The sequence below is a fragment of the Phyllobates terribilis genome, unplaced genomic scaffold (genome assembly GCF_046119375.1).
Source record: "Phyllobates terribilis strain yellow unplaced genomic scaffold, ASM4611937v1 Scaffold_13__5_contigs__length_258822181, whole genome shotgun sequence".
Lineage (NCBI taxonomy): Eukaryota > Metazoa > Chordata > Amphibia > Anura > Dendrobatidae > Phyllobates > Phyllobates terribilis.
The window spans coordinates 117,550,000-117,568,535 of NW_027362773.1; positions in this window are offsets into that span (position 1 = coordinate 117,550,000).

Sequence of the window (18,536 nt, forward strand, 5' to 3'; positions counted from 1 at the left end):
ATGTTGTCCTTGGTGGGATTTGAGCCCAGAACTCCAGCGCCGCAAGGCTGCCGTACTAATCACTGAGCCATTCAAAGATAAACCGCTTTTATTCAGCAACTTACGGGTAAACAGAAAGTCCTCAGGTTCGCAACAATGGTTGCCGTGGGCAATGGCCGCACAGGGCCTGACAGGTGCAGAGCCTTCCCAGGCGTGGGTTCAGCTACACACAGGCCTGCCGAGCTTTCCTGCTATACTCCTAGCAGGTCCCAACACTGAACAATACTACTCCTTAATGCAGGGTTTTTAAAGGACCTGTGGCAAGAGCCACTGGAAAACCCGGGTTGGGGGGAGGAGGCGGTCCCACTGCCTTCCTGTAGCCTCCTCCAAGAAACAAAGGCCCTGCCGCGTTTTACTGATCTGCCTTAGCCAGATAGCCTGACCAGGTCAATGCTCACCTTCATTCCTGCATTGCAGGTGTGTCTGTGACACATTCCTGGGATATATAACATCCCTCGTATACGATCCCAGTCACTGCCTCACATATCCCCCTCCCCCCGCCCTGTTCAAACTTGTGGGGTTGAACATTTGTCACCATACAGGGTGCCCAGGACAGGGCATCCGCGTTTGCCTGCGACTTCTACAGAGAGACTGAAATTTTGCAGTGTCAGAAACCGCCAAGTGACTCGCGCATTCCTCGATGACTCCTAACTGGAGCATTTGTTTTACCTCAGCTGTGCCGGCTCGCCTCCGGGCTTCGGGTACCCGGTACAGTCTCATTCATACCCTTACCCCAAATTCGGTGACAATGTCGTGTTGGAGAACCGCAGTCCTACCCGGTAGCTCTGAGAACACGTCGGTATTCTGCTGCACCAGCGAGCGAGCCTCCCGTCGCAGCTGTTTAGTGAGAGCATCACTTATCCTGACCTCTCCCCCGGATGCACCCCTGGCTGAGGGTACACGTACTACCACCCGATCGCCCTTGTTAAAAGACCTGACCGTGGCTCTTTTATTATATGTGCGCCTCCGTGCTGCCTGGGTATCTAACAGATGTTTTTTCACGATGGGCATGACCGCCATGATCCGGTCCTGCATTCTAGTCACGTGTTCAATTATACTCCTATGTGGAGTCGGCTCTTGTGCCTTCGTCTCTTTGGCTAAGTCCAACAGACCACTAGGGTATCTGCCGTACAATAACTCGGAGAGAACCCTGTGGAAGTCTGGGGTACCTCACGGACGGCGAACATCAAATAGGGTAGTAACATGTCCCAATCCCTTCCGTCCTTAGAAACCACCTTTTTTAGCATGGACTTGAGGGTTTTATTGAACCGTTCTACTAGCCCGTCGGTTTGAGGGTGGTACGCCGAGGTGCGCAATTGTTTTATTTTTAGCAGTTTGCACAGTTCTCTCATCACCTTGGACATAAAAGGGGTCCCTTGATCCGTCAGGATCTCCTTAGGTAGCCCAAGGCGACAGATCATGGCAAACAGCTCCCATGGAATCAGTTTCGCCGAGGTGAGGTAGCAGTATAGCCTCCAGGTACTGGGTGGCACAGTCGACGACCACAAGTATATGTTGGTGGCCACAAGCGGATTTTATAGTGGGCCATACCAACTCTATTGCAATTGGTTCAAAAGGTACCTCTTTCAGTGGCGAAGGTACCAATGGACTACGGAAGCTTGCGGTGGATGTGGTCAGCTGAGGGTGCTTTTCTGGTGACACTGTTGGGGATTTATTCAAAATTGAAGGCATACTGAACCAGCATGGCGACCACAGCATCTTGCAGCGGCATGCTATTCCATCCGATATGCGTTTAGCTGGACCATCATTTATTTTTCAACAGGACAATGACTCCAAACACACCTCCAGGCTGTGTAAGGGCTATTTGACCAAGAGGAAAGTGATGGGGTGCTACGCCAGATGACCTGGCCTCTACAGTCACCAGACCTGAACCCAATCGCGATGGTTTGGGGTGAGCTGGACCGCAGAGTGAAGGCAAAAGGGCCAACAAGTGCTAAGCATCTCTGGGAACTCCTTCAAGATTGTCGGAAGACCATTTCCAGTGACTACCTCTTGAAGCTCATCAAAAGAATGCCAAGAGTGTGCAAAGCAGTCATCAAAGCAAAAGGTGGCTACTTTGAAGAACCTAGAATATAATACATATTTTCAGTTGTTTCACACTTTTTTGTTAAGTATATAATTCCACATGTGTTAATTCATAGTTTCGATGCCTTCAGTGTGAATGTACAATTTTCATAGTCATGAAAACACAGAAAAATCTTTAAATGAGAAGGTGTGTCCAAACTTTTGGTCTGTACTGTTTATACTACTAAAAAAAATAAAGGGAACACTTAAACAGCAGAATATAACTCCAAGTAGATCAAACTCCTGTGAAATCAAACTGTCCACTTAGGAAGCAACACTGACTGACAATCAGTTTCACATGCTGTTGTGCAAATGGAATAGACAATAAATGGAAATTATTGGCAATTATCAAGACACCCTCAATAAAGGAGTGGTTCTGCAGGTGAGGACCACAGTCCACATCTCAGTACCAATGCTTTCTGGTTGATGTTTTGGTCACTTTTGAATGTCGGTTATGCTTTCACACTCGTGGTAGCATGAGACGGACTGTACAACCCACAGAAATTGCTCAGGTAGTGCAGCTCATCCAGGATGGCACATCAATGCGAGCTGTGGCAAGAAGGTTTGCTGTGTCTGTCAGCGTAGTGTCCAGAGGCTGGAGGTGCTACCAGGAGATAGGCCAGTACACCAGGAGACGTGGAGGGGGCCATAGGAGGGCAACAAACCAGGAGCAGGACCGCTATCTCTGCCTTTGTGCAAGGAGGAATAGGGTGAGCACTGCCAGAGCCCTGCAAAATGACCTCCAGCAGGCCACAAATGTGCATGTGTCTGCACAAATGGTTAGAAACCGACTCCATGAGGGTGGTATGAGGGCCCGACGTCCACAGATGGGGGTTGTGCTCACAGCCCAACACCGTGCAGGAGGCTTTGCATTTGCCACAGAATACCAGGATTGGCAAAGTGGCCACTGGCGCCCTGTGCTCTTCACAGATGAAAGTGTAGCATCGGCGTCTCTGCCTCCTGGCCGGCCGAGACGCCGTCCTCCTTACCGCCGCAGTCCTGCTCTGGCGTCTTCTGGCCTCCCTGCAGCTGCTGCTAGTGCACGCAGCTTCCCTGGCCCTGTGCTTAGGGCACGCGCGCGCTCCCGCCCTCTTAAAGGGGCCGCGAGCGCCGTCCTAAAAAGTCCCCGGCCAATGGCCGGAGGACTTCCCCTATAAAGGGCACCTCCTCCAATATGGAGGTGCCCGTGCAAGGTTGTAGCTTTGTGTTTGATACTCTGCTTCAGCCCTCAGGTCCCGCTGCTAGCCTGACTACTAGTCCAGCTCGCCAGCCTGACTTCAAGTTCGGCCCGCCAGCCTGACTACAAGTCCAGTCCGTCTGCTTGTCTACTCTCCAGCCCGCCAGTCTGTCTACAGTCTAGTCCGCTAGTCTGTCTATGGGCTCTGTCCGCCTGCTTACCTGGAAGCCCCTGCCCGTCACTTGCCTTGCCTGCCTGACAGCCTACCTAGAGGCTCCCGCCTGTCACTTGCCGTGACCACCTGACAGGCTACCTAGAGGCTCCTGCCTGTCACTTGCCGTGACCACCTGACTGCCTACCTAGAGGCTCTGGCTCGTTACTTGCCTTGCCTGCCTGACAGCCTACATAGAGGCTCCTGCTCGTTACTTGCCTTGCCTGCCAGACAGCCTACCTAGAGGCTCCCGCCTGTTACCTGTCGTGCCTACCTGTCAGCCTACCTGGAGGCTCCTGCTTGTTCCTGCCGTGTCTGCCAGTCCGTCTGTCCGGACCACCCGTCAGCCTGCTTGCCGTGCTCATCTGCTGTACCAGCCAGTCCTTGCCATCTGACCCTTGGGAGTCACCTGTTCTCTTACAAGATCGTCCCCAGAGTAGCATAACAGATCCATAACAGAAAGCAGGGTCACACTGAGCACATGTGACAGACGTGACAGAGTCTGAAGAGAGCGATCTGCTGCCTGCAACATCCTTCAGCATGACCGGTTTGGCTGTGGGTCAGTAATGGTGTGGGGTGGCATTTCTTTGGAGGGCCGCACAGCCCTCCATGTACTCGCCAGAGGTAGCCGGACTGCCATTAGGTACTAAGATGAGATCCTCAGACCCCTTGTGAGACCATATGCTTGTGCAGTTGGCCCTGGGTTCATCCTAATGCAGGACAATGCCAGACCTCATGTGGCTGGAGTGTGTCAGCAGTTCCTGCAAGATGAAGGCATTGAAGCTATGGACTGGCCCGCCCGTTCCTCAGACTTGAATCCGATTGAGCACATCTGGGACATCATGTCTCGCTCCATTCACCAACGTCACGTTGCACCACAGACTGTCCAGGAGTCGGTGGATGCTTTAGTCCAGGTCTGGGAGGAGATCCCACAGGAGACCATCCGCAACCTCATCAGGAGCATGCCCAGGCGTTGTAGGGAGGTCATACAGGCACGTGGAGGCCACACACAATACTGAGCCTCATTTTGACTTGTTTTAAGGACATTACATCAAAGTTGGATCAGCCTGTAGTGTGTTTTTCCACTTTAATTTTGGGGGTGACTCCAAATCCAGGTCTCCATTGGTTAACAAATTTGATTTCCATTGATGATTTTTGTGTGATTTTGTTGTCAGCACATTCAACTTTGTACAGAACAAAGTATTCAATGAGAATATTTCATTCATTCAGATCTAGGATGTGTTATTTGAGTGTTCCCTTTATTTTTTTGAGCAGTGCATATACATATATATTTATATATATATCCTGAAATATTTATCTATCTACCTACATATATACAGTGCCTTGTGAAAGTATTTGGCCCCCGTGAACTTTTCTACCTTTTGCCACATTTCTGGCTTCAAACATAAAGATATAAAATTCTAATTTTTTGGGGAAGAATCAACAACAAGTGGGACACAATCGTGAAGTGGAACGAAATTTATTGGATATTTTAAACTTTTTAAAAAAATTTAAAACTGAAAAGTGGGGCGTGCAATATTATTCGGCCCCCTTGAGTTAATACTTTGTAGCGCCACCTTTTGCTGCGATTACAGCTGCAAGTTGCTTGGGGTATGTCTCTATCAGTTTTGCACATCGAGAGGCTGAAATTCTTGCCCATTCTTCCTTGCAAAACAGCTCAAGCTCATTGAGGTTGGATAGAGGGTGTTTGTGAACAGTAGTTTTCAGCTCTTTCCACAGATTCTCAATTGGATTCCGGTCTGGACTTTGACTTGGCCATTCTAACACATGGATACGTTTATTTTTGAACCATTGTAGATTTTGCTTTATGTTTGGGATCATTGTCTTGTTGGAAGATAAATCTCCGTCAAAGTCTCAGGTCTTTTGCAGACTCCAACAGGTTTTCTTCCAGAATGGTCCTGTATTTGGCTCCGTCCATCTTCCCATCAATTTGAACCATCTTCCCTGTCCCTGCTGAAGAAAAGCAGACCGAAACCATGATGCTGCCACCACCATGTTTGACAGTGGGGATGGTGTTTTGAGGGTGATGAGCTGTGTTGCTTTTACGCCAAACATATCGTTTTCAATTGTGGCCAAAAAGTTCGATTTTGGTTTCATCTGACCAGAGCATCTTATTCCACATGTTTGGTGCGTCTCCCAGGTGGCTTGTGGCAAACTTCAAATGAAACTTTTTATGGATATCTTTGAGAAATGGCTTTCTTCTTTCCACTCTTCCATAAAGGCCATGTTTGTGCAGTGTACGACTGATTGTTGTCCTATGGACAGACTCTCCCACCTCAGCTGTAGATCTCTGCAGTTCATCCAGAGTGATCATGGGCTTTTTGGCTGTGTAACATCCCTGGTGGCATGCTTGCATAGTGCAACACCTCCCACTATGCAAGACCGCAATCTTACCTGTCAGTCCAGCCTACAAACCTTGCTCCAGTTCATGCTGTGTGCATGTCTCTTGACTGACTGCTTAGGGCGGCGGCCCGGTTACTTCCTGATTCTTAAAGCTGCTGTGGGCACACCCCTAATGCGTCTCCAGCCTATTGCTGTGAGTCACTGGATATTTAAACCGTCTCAACCCAGAAGGAGGTGCCTGAGCAACACCTTCACTCAGTTAGTCTTTGCTGCTGAATTTCCAGGTCCTGTCCTGTTTCTAGTCTGTTTCCGCCACTCTGGGGGCTGCATACCCAGACCTGTTACCCGTGACTTCTAGTCTGTTTCCGCCACTCTGGGGGCTGTATACCCAGGCCTGTTACCTGTTACTTCTAGTCTGTTTCCGCCACTCTGGGGGCTGTATACCCAGTCACGTTCTTGTATCTCATTGCAGTAGCAGTTCCTGTCTGAACTGTATCCTAGCCTGTTACCTGTTTGTCTCTATGTCCGTACCTTCCCTTTTCCTGCAGTGTCTGAACCTTCACCTTACTCCAACTCGTTGTCTCTGTGCTTCAGTTTGTGAGTTTTGTGTCCACTCGCTACTTCATAGGAAGTACCTTGTGTGTATCTGGTTCTGCTTGTCCCTTTTTCCTTCCTCCATATCTTCCTCCTGTGTTCTAGCCATCCTCCTGTATTTTCCAGTCTGTTCCATGTGAACAAAGCCCTGTCCTCTCTGCCTGCACCTTCAGCCCTGTTCAGCTCTGCTTGCCCTCCGCTCCGGCCGTTTCTCTCTGCTCTGACTTGCCCACCGCTCCGGTGGTTCCGCTCTGCTCTGCCTTGTCCACCGCACCTGCGGTTTCTCTATGCTCTGCCTTGTCCACCGCTCCGGCGGTTCCGCTCTGCTCTGCCTTGTCCACCGCACCTGCGGTTTTTGCTCCGCTCTGCTTGCTCACCGCACCAGCAGTTCCTCTCTGCTCTGCCTTGTCCTCCGCTCCGGCGGTTTTGCTTTACTCTGCTTGTCTACCGCATCTGCGGCTCTGTACCTGTCTCCCAGTCTGTACTGGACCCTGTCCAGCCTGCGCTCCAACCAGCTAGTACCTCCCTGTCTGCACTCCAGCCGTGCTTGCCAGTATCTCCCTGTCTGCAAACCAGCCGTGCTTGCCAGTGCCCTCCTGTCTGCATACCAGCCGTACTTGCCAGTACCCACCTGTCTGCATACCAGCCGTACTTGCCAATACCCACCTGCCTGTATGCCAGTCTAACCTGCCTGTTCCTGCATTCCCCGGTGTCGGTCAACAACTGTGACCGGGGTCTGACCTGGAGTCACACCTGGTCTCTCTGCTCGGTTCCTCCTTGGTCCACGGAGTCGACTAAGCCGCCGTGCGACCTTGGTCAGATCGGGTTGATACTTAGTTACGCCCCTCCAGGCACTCCTCGGTTCATGGTACAGTGGGATCACTAATTACCCTCACGCTAGTCAGTCCGGGCGTGAGTGTAACAGTTTGCTCAGGCCATGGTTCCCGTTCTATTATGATCTGCAACATAAACTAAGGAAAGAATGGGAAAAGCTGTCCCTACAGTAAGACTAAGTTGGATCCCTACGATGTAGCGGGTAACTTGTTCTTTGTGAACAGACCCGCCTTCGTCCTCGGCTAGTCTGAACGGAGACCTATAGAATAAAGGAAGGGGTCCCTAAAAGAACTAAGGACTGGGACAAAAATGGGACACCTCCTAACAGAAGTTGTTGCAGAGCAAAAAGACAAACTGACAAAAAGTACTAGAGGTCCAAGAGGACCAAGCGAACTAGACAGAGATAGGCACCGAAGCACCTGGCTAGAGAGACAGGCAAAAAACACTGAAGTCCAGCAAAGCCAGAAGGGCGGAGCTGGAATATATAAGCAGCTGGTCACGTGACCGCAAAACACAAGATAGCAAAAACTAACGGAGGGTTCTCACAGTTGAGCCCCACGGCCTTTCGCTCTCAGAGACATTTTGAATCCTTGTCTGGCGAATACGTGCACCAAGAAAAAATTTTTTCTCAAGCTATGGCCCAGGCGATTTACGCACCAGCCCAAATGGATCTATCAGCACTCGTTCCTGCGGATCCTCCACGGTACTATAGGGATCCAAAACTAAGCTGTGCATTTGTGGAGCAATGCATGCTGCATTTCAAGTTCTATGCTCACTATTTTCCTACTGATCGGGTTAAAGTAGCATTCATGATGTCGTACCTAGCGGTTGATGCCTTTAAATGGATCACCCCCCGATGGGAAGCATGGGATCCTATCATCTTTGACCTGCAGGCCTTCCTGGTGGCCTTTCTAATGGTCTTCGATGACCCTAATCCTGAAGCCTCTGCTAAAGATTCCCTTCCCAATATCCCGGAGCAGCCCCGATGGGTAATGTGTGTAGGTAGCCTACCAGTCCTCCAGCCCGAAGAGACTGCTGCCCACCCAGAATCCACACAGGATGACTATGCTCCACAGAATACTTCTCTTCCCAACCTCAAGAGGCAGTCGAGACATGCAAGGCGTAGAGGTAAACCGTCACGCCAGGTTCTGTACTCCCAAAGACCTCCTGTTCCCCAGCCTGTAGAGGCAGCTTTCCGCACAGAATCCATGAAGGATGACTATGTTCGTCAGGCAAAGCAGAAGCCAGAACTCAGTCACAAAATCGGATTGCAGTCCCGCTGTGGTGGTTTGGGACCCCCTGACGGTCTTTGTCCAGCGAAGGTTGGAGAATCCCAAGACATTAGGCTTGTAGGAGAGGCTGCCCTTGGCGTTAGTGTTTCCTCTCCACAGATGACCATGACTGTCTCCGTGGCAAGTGAAGGCCTCGGATTAACCGGAAGTTTCGGGCTTAAAGCCTTGAAGAGTCGGTGTCTGATTCCCGTCCGACAACTCCAGAAGCCAGTTTGGGCATTGTCAGCAGAAGAACAAGCCCTACTCAGAAACAGTCAAAATATGTCTGTACAAATTAAGCTCCAGATTGGAGCATTACACATGAAGAAGTTCACATTCCAGGTGCTGACTGGCTTATCTACAGGTCGTCCAGAGCCGAGAGATCTAGTGCCCGCTCAGGTCTGGAGATCCTGCATGGTGTATCATGGGGGACTGCTAAGGTACAAGGGGTGTCCAGTCCCCACATCTTCAGGACAGTCAGCAGTTTCTTCTTCTTCTTCACCAGATCTGCTAGTCACTGACTCGCTGTGCGTTGAAGTCTCCAAAGGAAGAGATGTGTAGGCGATGTCCCCACACAGTCTCGACGATTGTACCAATGATCTGGCTTCAGGTACCGTCCCGCCTTACAGACATGTCATCTCTGAAACAAGTCTGAAGATGGTCCTAAAGCAAGGACCCTCCGTCTCTAATGAATCTGGTCTTACGTCCATCAAGGCGGTGTTTACCCCCGAGTCTCTGCACCCCTCCAACCAGGCAGAGGACCTAAAGTTGTCTCCTGAATCCTCAGGGGTGCTACCTGATAACAAAGGGAGAGAGACTTTCCTACACCCTGTACCTAGTACTTCGTCCACTTCATCCAGTATGCTTGGCAAAGTGTACTTCGAAGCAGTAATCACCCCCGAGTCTCTGCACCCCTCCCAACCAGGCGGAGGACCTCCTGTTGTATCCTGAATCCTCCGGGGTGCTACCTGATAACAAATGGAGAGAGACTTTCCTACACCCTGTACCTGGTACTTCGCCCACTTCATCCAGTAAGCCTGGCAAAGTATACTTCGAAGCAGTGATTACCCCCCGAGTCTCTGCACCCCTCCAACCAGGCGGAGGACTTCCAGTTGTCTCCTGAATTCCCCGGGGTGCTACCTGTTAAATGGAGAGAGACTTTCCTACACCCGGTACTTGGTACGCCGAGGACTTCATCCAGTAAGCTTGGCAAAGTGTATGTCAAGGCGGTGGTTACCCCCCGAGTCTCTGCACCCCTCTAACCAGGCGGAGGACCTCCAGTTGTCCCCTGAATCCTCCAGGGTGCTACCTGATAACAAATGGAGAGAGACTTTTCTGTGTGCTGTTCCTGGTACTTCACCCACTTCATCTGTTGCTGAGGATGGCTTGATAGAAGGAAGCATCCTAGTCACCAAGATGATGAGACCAGTTTCGTTTCCTCTAATGGACAAAAGAGGTAATCCTCTTGAAGAGAAGGATTGGCCTCCAAATTCTCTGCAGAAGACCCTTGCAGGCTTGAAGAAGAGGGGGCGTAAAGGGGGGGGTACTGTAACATCCCTGGTGGCGTGCTTGCATAGTGCACCACCTCCCACTATGCAAGACCGCAATCTTACCTGTCAGTCTAGCCTACAAACCTTGCTCCAGTTCATGCTGTGTGCATGTCTCTTGATTGACTGCTTAGGGCGGCGGCCCGGTTACTTCCTGATTCTTAAAGCTGCTGTGGACGCACCCCTAATGCGTCTCCAGCCTATTGCTGTGAGTCACTGGATATTTAAACCCCCTCCACCGAGAAGGAGGTGCCTGAGCAACACCTTCACTCAGTTAGTTTTTACTGCTGAATTTCCAGGTCCTGTCCTGTTTCTAGTCTGTTTCCGCCACTCTGGGGGCTGCATACCCAGACCTGTTACCCGTGACTTCTAGTCTGTTTCCGCCACTCTGGGGGCTGTATACCCTGGCCTGTTACCTGTTACTTCTAGTCTGTTTCCGCCACTCTGGGGGCTGTATACCCAGGCTCGTTCTTGTATCTCATTGCAGTAGCAGTTCCTGTCTGAACTGTATCCTAGCCTGTTACCTGTTTGTCTCTATGTCCGTACCTTCCCTTTTCCTGCAGTTTCTGAACCTGCACCCTACTCCAACTCATCTCTGTACTTCAGTTTGTGAGTTTTGTGTCCACTCGCTACTTCATAGGAAGTACCTTGTGTGTATCTGGTTCTGCTTGTCCCTTTCCCCTTCCTCCGTATATTCCTCCTGTGTTCTAGCCATCCTCCTGTATTTTCCAGTCTGTTCCATGTGAACAGAGCCCTGTCCTCTCTGCCTGCACCTTCAGCCCTGTTCGGCTCTGCTTGCCCACTGCTCCGGCGGTTTCTCTCTGCTCTGACTTGCCCACCGCTCCGGCGGCTTCCCTCTGCTCTGCCTTACCCACCGCTCCGGCGGTTTCTCTCTGCTCTGACTTGCCCACCGCTCCGGCGGCTTCTCTCTGCTCTGCCTTGCTCACCGCACCAGCGGTTTCTCTCTGCTCTGACTTACCCACCGCTCCGGCGGCTTCTCTCTGCTCTGCCTTGTCCACCGCTCCGGTGGTTCCGCTCTGCTCTGCCTTGTCCACCACACCTGCGGTTTCTCTCTGCTCTGCCTTGCCCACCGCTCCGGCGGCTTCTCTCTGCTCTGCCTTGCCCACCCCTCCGGCGGTTCCGCTCTGCTCTGCCTTGTCCATCGCACCTGCGGTTTATCTCTGCTCTGCCTTGTCCACCGCTCCGGCGGTTCCGCTCTGCTCTGCCTTGTCCACCGCACCTGTGGTTTTCGCTCCGCTCGGCTTGCTCACCGCACCAGCAGTTCCTCTCTGCTCTGCCTTTTCCTCCGCTCCGGCAATTTCGCTTTACTCTGCTTGTCTACCGCATCTGCGGCTCTGTACCTGTCTCCCAGTCTGTACTGGACCCTGTCCAGCCTGCGCTCCAACCAGCTAGTACCTCCCTGTCTGCACTCCAGCCGTGCTTGCCAGTATCTCCATGTCTGCAAACCAGCTGTGCTTGCCAGTGCCCTCCTGTCTGCATACCAGCCATACTTGCCAGTACCCACCTGTCTGCATACCAGCCGTACTTGCCAATACCCACCAGCCTGTATGCCAGTCTAACCTGCCTGTTCCTGCATTCCCCGGTGTGGGTCAACAACTGTGACCGGGGTCTGACCTGGAGTCGCACCTGGTCCCTCTGCTCGGTTCCTCCTTGGTCCACGGAGTCGACTAAGCCGCCGTGCGACCTTGGTCGGATCAGGTTGATGCTTAGTTACGCCCCTCCAGGCACTCCTCGGTTCATGGTACAGTGGGATCACTAATCACGCTCATGCTAGTCAGTCCGGGCGTGAGCTTAACAGGCTGCATCTCTGATCAGTCTTCTCCTTGTTCGAGATTAAAGTTTAGAAGGACGTCCGGGTCTTCGTAGATTTGCAGTGGTCTGATAGTCCCTCCATTTCAATATGATCGCTTGCACAGTGCTGCTTGAGATGTTTAAAACTTGGGAAATCTTTTTGTATCCAAATCTGGCTTTAAACTTCACCACAACAGTATCTCGGACCTGCCTGGTGTGTTCCTTGGTCTTCATGATGCTCTCTGCACTTGAAACAGAACCCTGAGGCTATCACAGAGCAGGTGCATTTATACGGAGACTTGATTACACACAGGTGGATTCTATTTAGCATTACCTGTCATTTAGGACAACATTGGATCATTCAGAGATCCTCACTGAACTTCTGGAGTGAGTTTGCTGCACTGAAAGTAAAGGGGACGAATAATATTGCACGCCCCACTTTTCAGTTTTTAATTTTTTTTAAAAAGTTTAAAATATCCAATAAATTTCGTTCCACTTCAGGATTGTGTCCCACTTGTTGTTGATTCTTCTCAAAAAAATTAGAATTTTATATCTTTATGTTTGAAGCCAGAAATGTGGCAAAAGGTAGAGAAGTTCAAGGGGGTCAAATACTTTCACAAGGCACTGTACATATACATATATATATGTAGGTAGATTGATAAATATTTATAAATATTTCAGGAATTGTATTGCTATTCTCCAAGGCCCATAACTTTATATTTTTCTGCAACTCTGGCATTTTGTTATTTTTTTTTGCTTTTATATTTTGATATATTGGACTTGCGGAATTGGTTTATTTCTTTTTATTTATTTCATTTTTCGTATTGGGAAACGGGGGTGCTTCAAACTTTTTTTTTAGATATTTTTTTTTTTATTCCCCTCATGGACCAGTATTGCACTATACAGTATACCATCTCCTATGTAGCCCAGCCAGTAGGCTCCTGGCTACCATGGGCATACGAATCTCCATCACGATCACGCCACTTACATGCCACTGTCAGTTATTGCCAGAAGCTTTTAAGGGGTTTGACAGCGGCATTGTGCATGGATGGGGCACATAAACTTGCATCTATCATATATGGTGGATGTTGTAAAGGTGTAAAAAAAACAAAAAACAATATAGTGCTCTTACCCTAGCTATCCCATGGTTGCCTTTCCAGTCTACAGTAATAGTGATATGTGACCGCTCTGTGGTGGTCACATGTTTTGACATGCCATCCCTTGAGGCATGTGAACAGAGTCGATGTTGCCCACATTTCTGATAAAGGCCTGTTCGATGATGTCTGCATCAAGTGAATGCCACTATAGAGCCACGTTCAGTATTTGGTCAGTATTTTACAGCAGTATTTGTAAACTAAAATCAGGATGGGGTAAAAAATTCAGAAGTGGTGACGTGTTACTTTTCCTCTGCTTGTTCCTCTCCTTATTTTGGCTACAAATACTGAGGTAACGCAACGTGTGCACGTGGCCTTCTGCAACATGAAAAATTTCACCAAAAGCTCATCGTGGGAACTTGGCCTAAGGCGACGTTCCTACAATGAGCTTTTGGTGAGTTCTCGATGTTGCAGATTTTCTGCACCTATTATGTAAATTAGGTTACTTGCATTTTTCATTGCGTTTTTATCGCTTTGTTTTTGTCTCCTCTTGGTATGTCATGTTTTAAACAAAGCCGCTTTGTTTTTCCTTTATTGATACACTTGCGTGGATTACATGAGTTTATTTTATTTACTTGCTTATTTATTTTACTCACTTATATAGCGCCATTAATTCCACAGCGCTTTACAGACATTATCATCACTGTCCCCATTGGGGCTCACAATCTAAAATCCCTATCAGTATGTCTTTGGAGTGTGGGAGGAAACCGGATAACCCAAAGGAAACCCACGCAAACACGGGGAGAACATACAAACTCTTTGCCGATGCTGTCTCTGGTGGGATTTGAACCCCAGAACTGCATTTTTGAAGCGTTTTCAATGCAGTGTGGAAACACACTAAAACCGATTGTGTTTTTTACTTGCGGATCTTCTGTATCTAATGCATGTCTGCAGGGAAAATCAGCACATAAAACTCAGCTTACCTACAAGAGAAATTGACATGTTGCAGATTTGAAACACACTGCTGCTATGTGACAGATTTTTTTGCTACGGGACAAGCTGTAGTTTTTGTAACGGGTCTGGGAGGCGGAACCTCTGAGCTACTATACAAGGGAGCGGTCCTTGTAAGGGAGCGGGTGGCGACCAGGCAGGCAGTCACAGCAGGTGACCGGGACAGTCTCTAGAAGAACGGGCAGGAGGTCACGGCAAGTGACCGGGGCAGTCTCTGGATGAACGGGCAGATGGTCACGGCAAGTGACCGGGGCAGTCTCTGGGTGAACGGGCAGATGGTCACGGCAAGTGACCGGGGCAGTCTCTGGGTGAACGGGCAGATGGTCACGGCAAGTGACCGGGGCAGTCTCTGGGTAAAGGGTTGGTACGACCTGTGGCGGCTGATGGTAGACGTGAGCTCCCAGGTGAGCAGGCGAGAGTCTCTGGATAAACGGGTGGTCACAGCATGTGACGGCGGAGCCTCCAGGAAGACCAACAGACAGGCGGCAGATGAGCGCTCCCAGGTGAGCGGGCAGAAGTCTCTGGACAGGCGGGTGGTCACAGCACGTGACGGCAGAGCCTCCAGGTAGGCTAGCAGACAGGCAGCAGATGAGCGCTCCCAGGTGAGCGGGCAGGAGTCACTGGACAGGCAGGTGGTCACAGCACGTGACGGCAGAGCCTCCAGGTAGGCTAGCAGGCAGGTAGCAGATGTGCGCTCCCAGGTGAGTGGGCAAGCTGGTCCATAGACAGACTGACAAGAGTTGGAAGGCAGACCGTCGGACCTCAGGCAAGCAGGCAGGTAGTTGATGTGCGCTCCCAGGTGAGCGGGCAAGCTGGTCCTTAGACAGACTGACAGGAGTAGTAAGGCAGACCGTCGGACCTCAGGCTAGCAGGCAGGTAGCAGAATATTAGGCAGGAATAAGACAGCAAGCTGGCAGGAATCTGGCAGGTATCTGGCAGGTAACTGGCAACGGGACCTGAGGGCTGAAGCAGAGTAGTGAACAGTGCAACAACGTTGCTCGGGCACCTCCATTTTGGAGGAGGTGCCTTATATATGGTGAAATCCTCCGGCCATTGGCCGGGGACTCCTTAGGACGGCGCGCGCGGCCCCTTTAAGAGGGAGGGAGAGCGCGCGCGCCCTAAGCACAGTGGCCGGGAAGGACCGCGCGCTGCCAGCAGAGCGGGAGGAGGACGCCGGGCACGGAGCAGAGAGGTGAGGGGAACAGCGTCCCTGCCTAGCAGAGGGCAGGGACGCCGGCGCTACAGTACCCCCCCCTTTAGGCCCCCCCTTTTTTAGGCCAGACAGAAATTTAGCAAGGATGAGCGAGGCATGGATGTTCTCCCGGGGCTCCCACGTTCTCTCCTCAGGACCAAACCCCTTCCAATCTACTAGAAAAAAGGTCTTTCCTCTTACCCTTTTGGTGGCAAGAATGTTCTCTACCTCAAACTCGTCCTCAGCAGAAACCGGAGCAGGAGGCGTACCTGTAGACTTAAGTACCACAGGTTTGAGGAGAGATACATGGAAGGAGTTAGGGATCCGTAAGTTGGCCGGGAGTTTCAATTTATAGGCCATCGGGTTGATCTGACTGATGACCTCCAGAGGACCGATGAACCGAGGCCCTAACTTGTAAGAAGGTATCTTGAGTCGGACATATTTAGATGAGAGCCAGACTTTATCTCCAGGACGAAATTGTGGAGGATCCAGGCGTTTTTTGTCAGCGTGTCTTTTCATCCGTTCGGACGACTGAAGGAGTGCGGATCGGGTACTCTCCCAAATGGAGGAAAATTTGCTAACGAGAGATTCCGCAGCCGGGTTGTCCACAGAGGTGGAGACAGGAAAAGGAATCCGAGGATGCTGACCGAAGACTACAAAAAACGGGGATTTGGAGGAGGATTCGCTCTCGTGATTGTTATAAGAGAACTCGGCCCAAGGTAGGAGATCCACCCAGTCTGAATGATGGGCATTAACGAAGTGCCGGAGGTAACTGGTCAGGTTCTGATTGATCCGCTCCACTTGACCATTGGACTGTGGGTGGTAAGCGGAAGAGAAGTCCAGGGTGACGTCTAGCAGTTTACAAGTGGCTCTCCAGAAGCGTGAGGTGAACTGTACCCCACGATCCGACACGATGTGGAGGGGCAGGCCATGAAGACGAAAGATGTGACGAATAAAGTCTTTCGCTAGCTCGGGTGCAGACGGGAGGCCTGGCAGGGGAACGAAATGAGCCATCTTGGAGAAGCGGTCAGCGACCACCCAAATGACTGTACAACCGGCAGAGACTGGGAGGTCAGTTATAAAGTCCATTGCTATATGCTGCCAGGGGGCAGCAGGTACAGAAAGCGGAAGGAGGCGACCGGCTGGCAGATGTCTCGGAACCTTGTTGCGGGCGCAGGACACACAAGAAGAAACAAAGTCTATTACGTCCTTGTGCAGGGTAGGCCACCAGTAGTGCCGGGTAATAAGCTGGAGGGTCTTTTTCTGACCGGTGTGGCCAGCCAGTTTAGACGAGTGACCCCAGTGAAGGATCTTCTCCCGATCAGGTACTGATACGAACGTCTTTCCGGGAGGGAGACGATTTAGACTCACGGGAGCCACCTGCATTACTCTGGCGGGATCGATGATGTGTTTCGGATCTTCCTCGAGATCAGACACCAGAAAGGATCGAGACAAGGCGTCCGCCTTGACGTTTTTGTCAGCCGGGCGAAAATGAAGAACAAAATCAAAGCGAGCAAAAAACAAGGACCACCGGGCTTGGCGCGGGTTAAGTCTCTGGGCATGCTGGAGGTAAGCCAAGTTCTTGTGGTCAGTGTAAATTATTACCGGGTGAAGAGCCCCCTCGAGCAGGTAACGCCACTCCTCCAATGCCAGTTTGATGGCCAATAACTCTCGGTCTCCTATGGAATAATTGCGCTCTGAGGAGGAGAAGTGTTTAGAGAAGAAGCCGCAAGTTACCATCCTCCCGGAAGATGATTTTTGAGTAAGTACCGCTCCGGCTCCAGAGGAGGAGGCGTCAACTTCCAGGAAGAACTGCTTGTTGCCGTCCGGGCGATGCAGCACCGGGGCGGAAGAGAAGGCCTGTTTTAAGGAAAGAAAGGCCTCCTCTGCTTCGGGCGGCCACTCTTTGGGATTAGTACCCTTACGGGTGAGCGCGGAAATTGGGGCAGTCCGGGAAGAGAAGTGCGGTATGAAGAGGCAGTAGTAGTTGGCGAAGCCCAGGAACCGCTGAATGGCCTTCAACCCCTCCGGTCGAGGCCATTTCTCGATGGCAGACAGTTTCTCTGGATCCATTCGTAGGCCGGTCTGAGAAATAATGTAGCCCAAAAACGGAAGCGAGGTCTGCTCAAAGAAGCACTTCTCGTATTTAGCGAAGAGGTGATTCTGCCTGAGCCTGAGCAGGACCTGACGAACGTCCCTCCGGTGAGTCTGGAGATCCGGAGAGAAGACCAAGATGTCGTCCAGGTACACCACTACGCAGGAGTAGAGAAGGTCCCGGAAGATGTCATTGACCAACTCTTGAAAGACGGCAGGAGCGTTACAGAGACCAAAGGGCATTACCAGATATTCATAGTGGCCGTCCCGGGTGTTGAATGCCGTCTTCCATTCATCCCCCTGACGGATACGAACCAGGTTGTACGCCCCACGGAGGTCCAGTTTGGTGAAGATTCTAGCCCCCCTCAGACGATCAAATAACTCCGGAATGAGCGGAAGGGGGTACTTATTCTTCACCGTGATCTGGTTAAGGCCTCTATAGTCTATACAGGGACGGAGAGAGCCGTCCTTCTTTTTGACGAAAAAGAAGCCTGCTCCCGCCGGGGAGGTAGATTTCCGGATGAATCCCCTGGCCAGATTCTCCTCAATATATTCGGACATCGACCGGGTCTCAGCAGCGGATAATGGATAAATACGCCCACGGGGAGGAGTAGTACCAGGTAACAGGTCGATAGGGCAGTCATATGGTCTATGAGGGGGTAGTGTCTCTGCCTCCTTTTTATTAAAGACATCAGCATAAGACCAATAAGGAATCGGAAGTCCAGGTAGATTAGCTGGGGTAGGAGAAGGACGGACGGGATGGACGGGAACCAGACAGGTCTTATGGCAGTCCTGTCCCCAGCGAAGGACTTCTCCGGTCTGCCAGTCAAGCACGGGTGCATGTCTCTGGAGCCAAGGTAGACCTAGCAAGAGGGCGTGAGAGAGTCCAGGCAGAACATGAAAGGAGATACTCTCAGAATGCAGCATTCCCACCTGCAGAGTAATGGATTCGGTGATGAGTTGGATGGGGCGTGGTAAGAGACCCCCATCCACGGCAGCAACAGACAAGGGTACAGCCAGAGGTTTGGTGGGGATGCGGTATTTCTCTACCAGGGACTGTGAAATAAGATTCCCGGCTGCTCCAGAGTCAAGTTGGGCTAGTTCGAAAAAACGGTTCTCCCCGCAGACAATTGAGACTGACAGCAGCAGAGATGGAGAGGATTTATTCTTGTCTAGGTCGACCTCTCTGAGCGAACCTAGACACAGGCGTT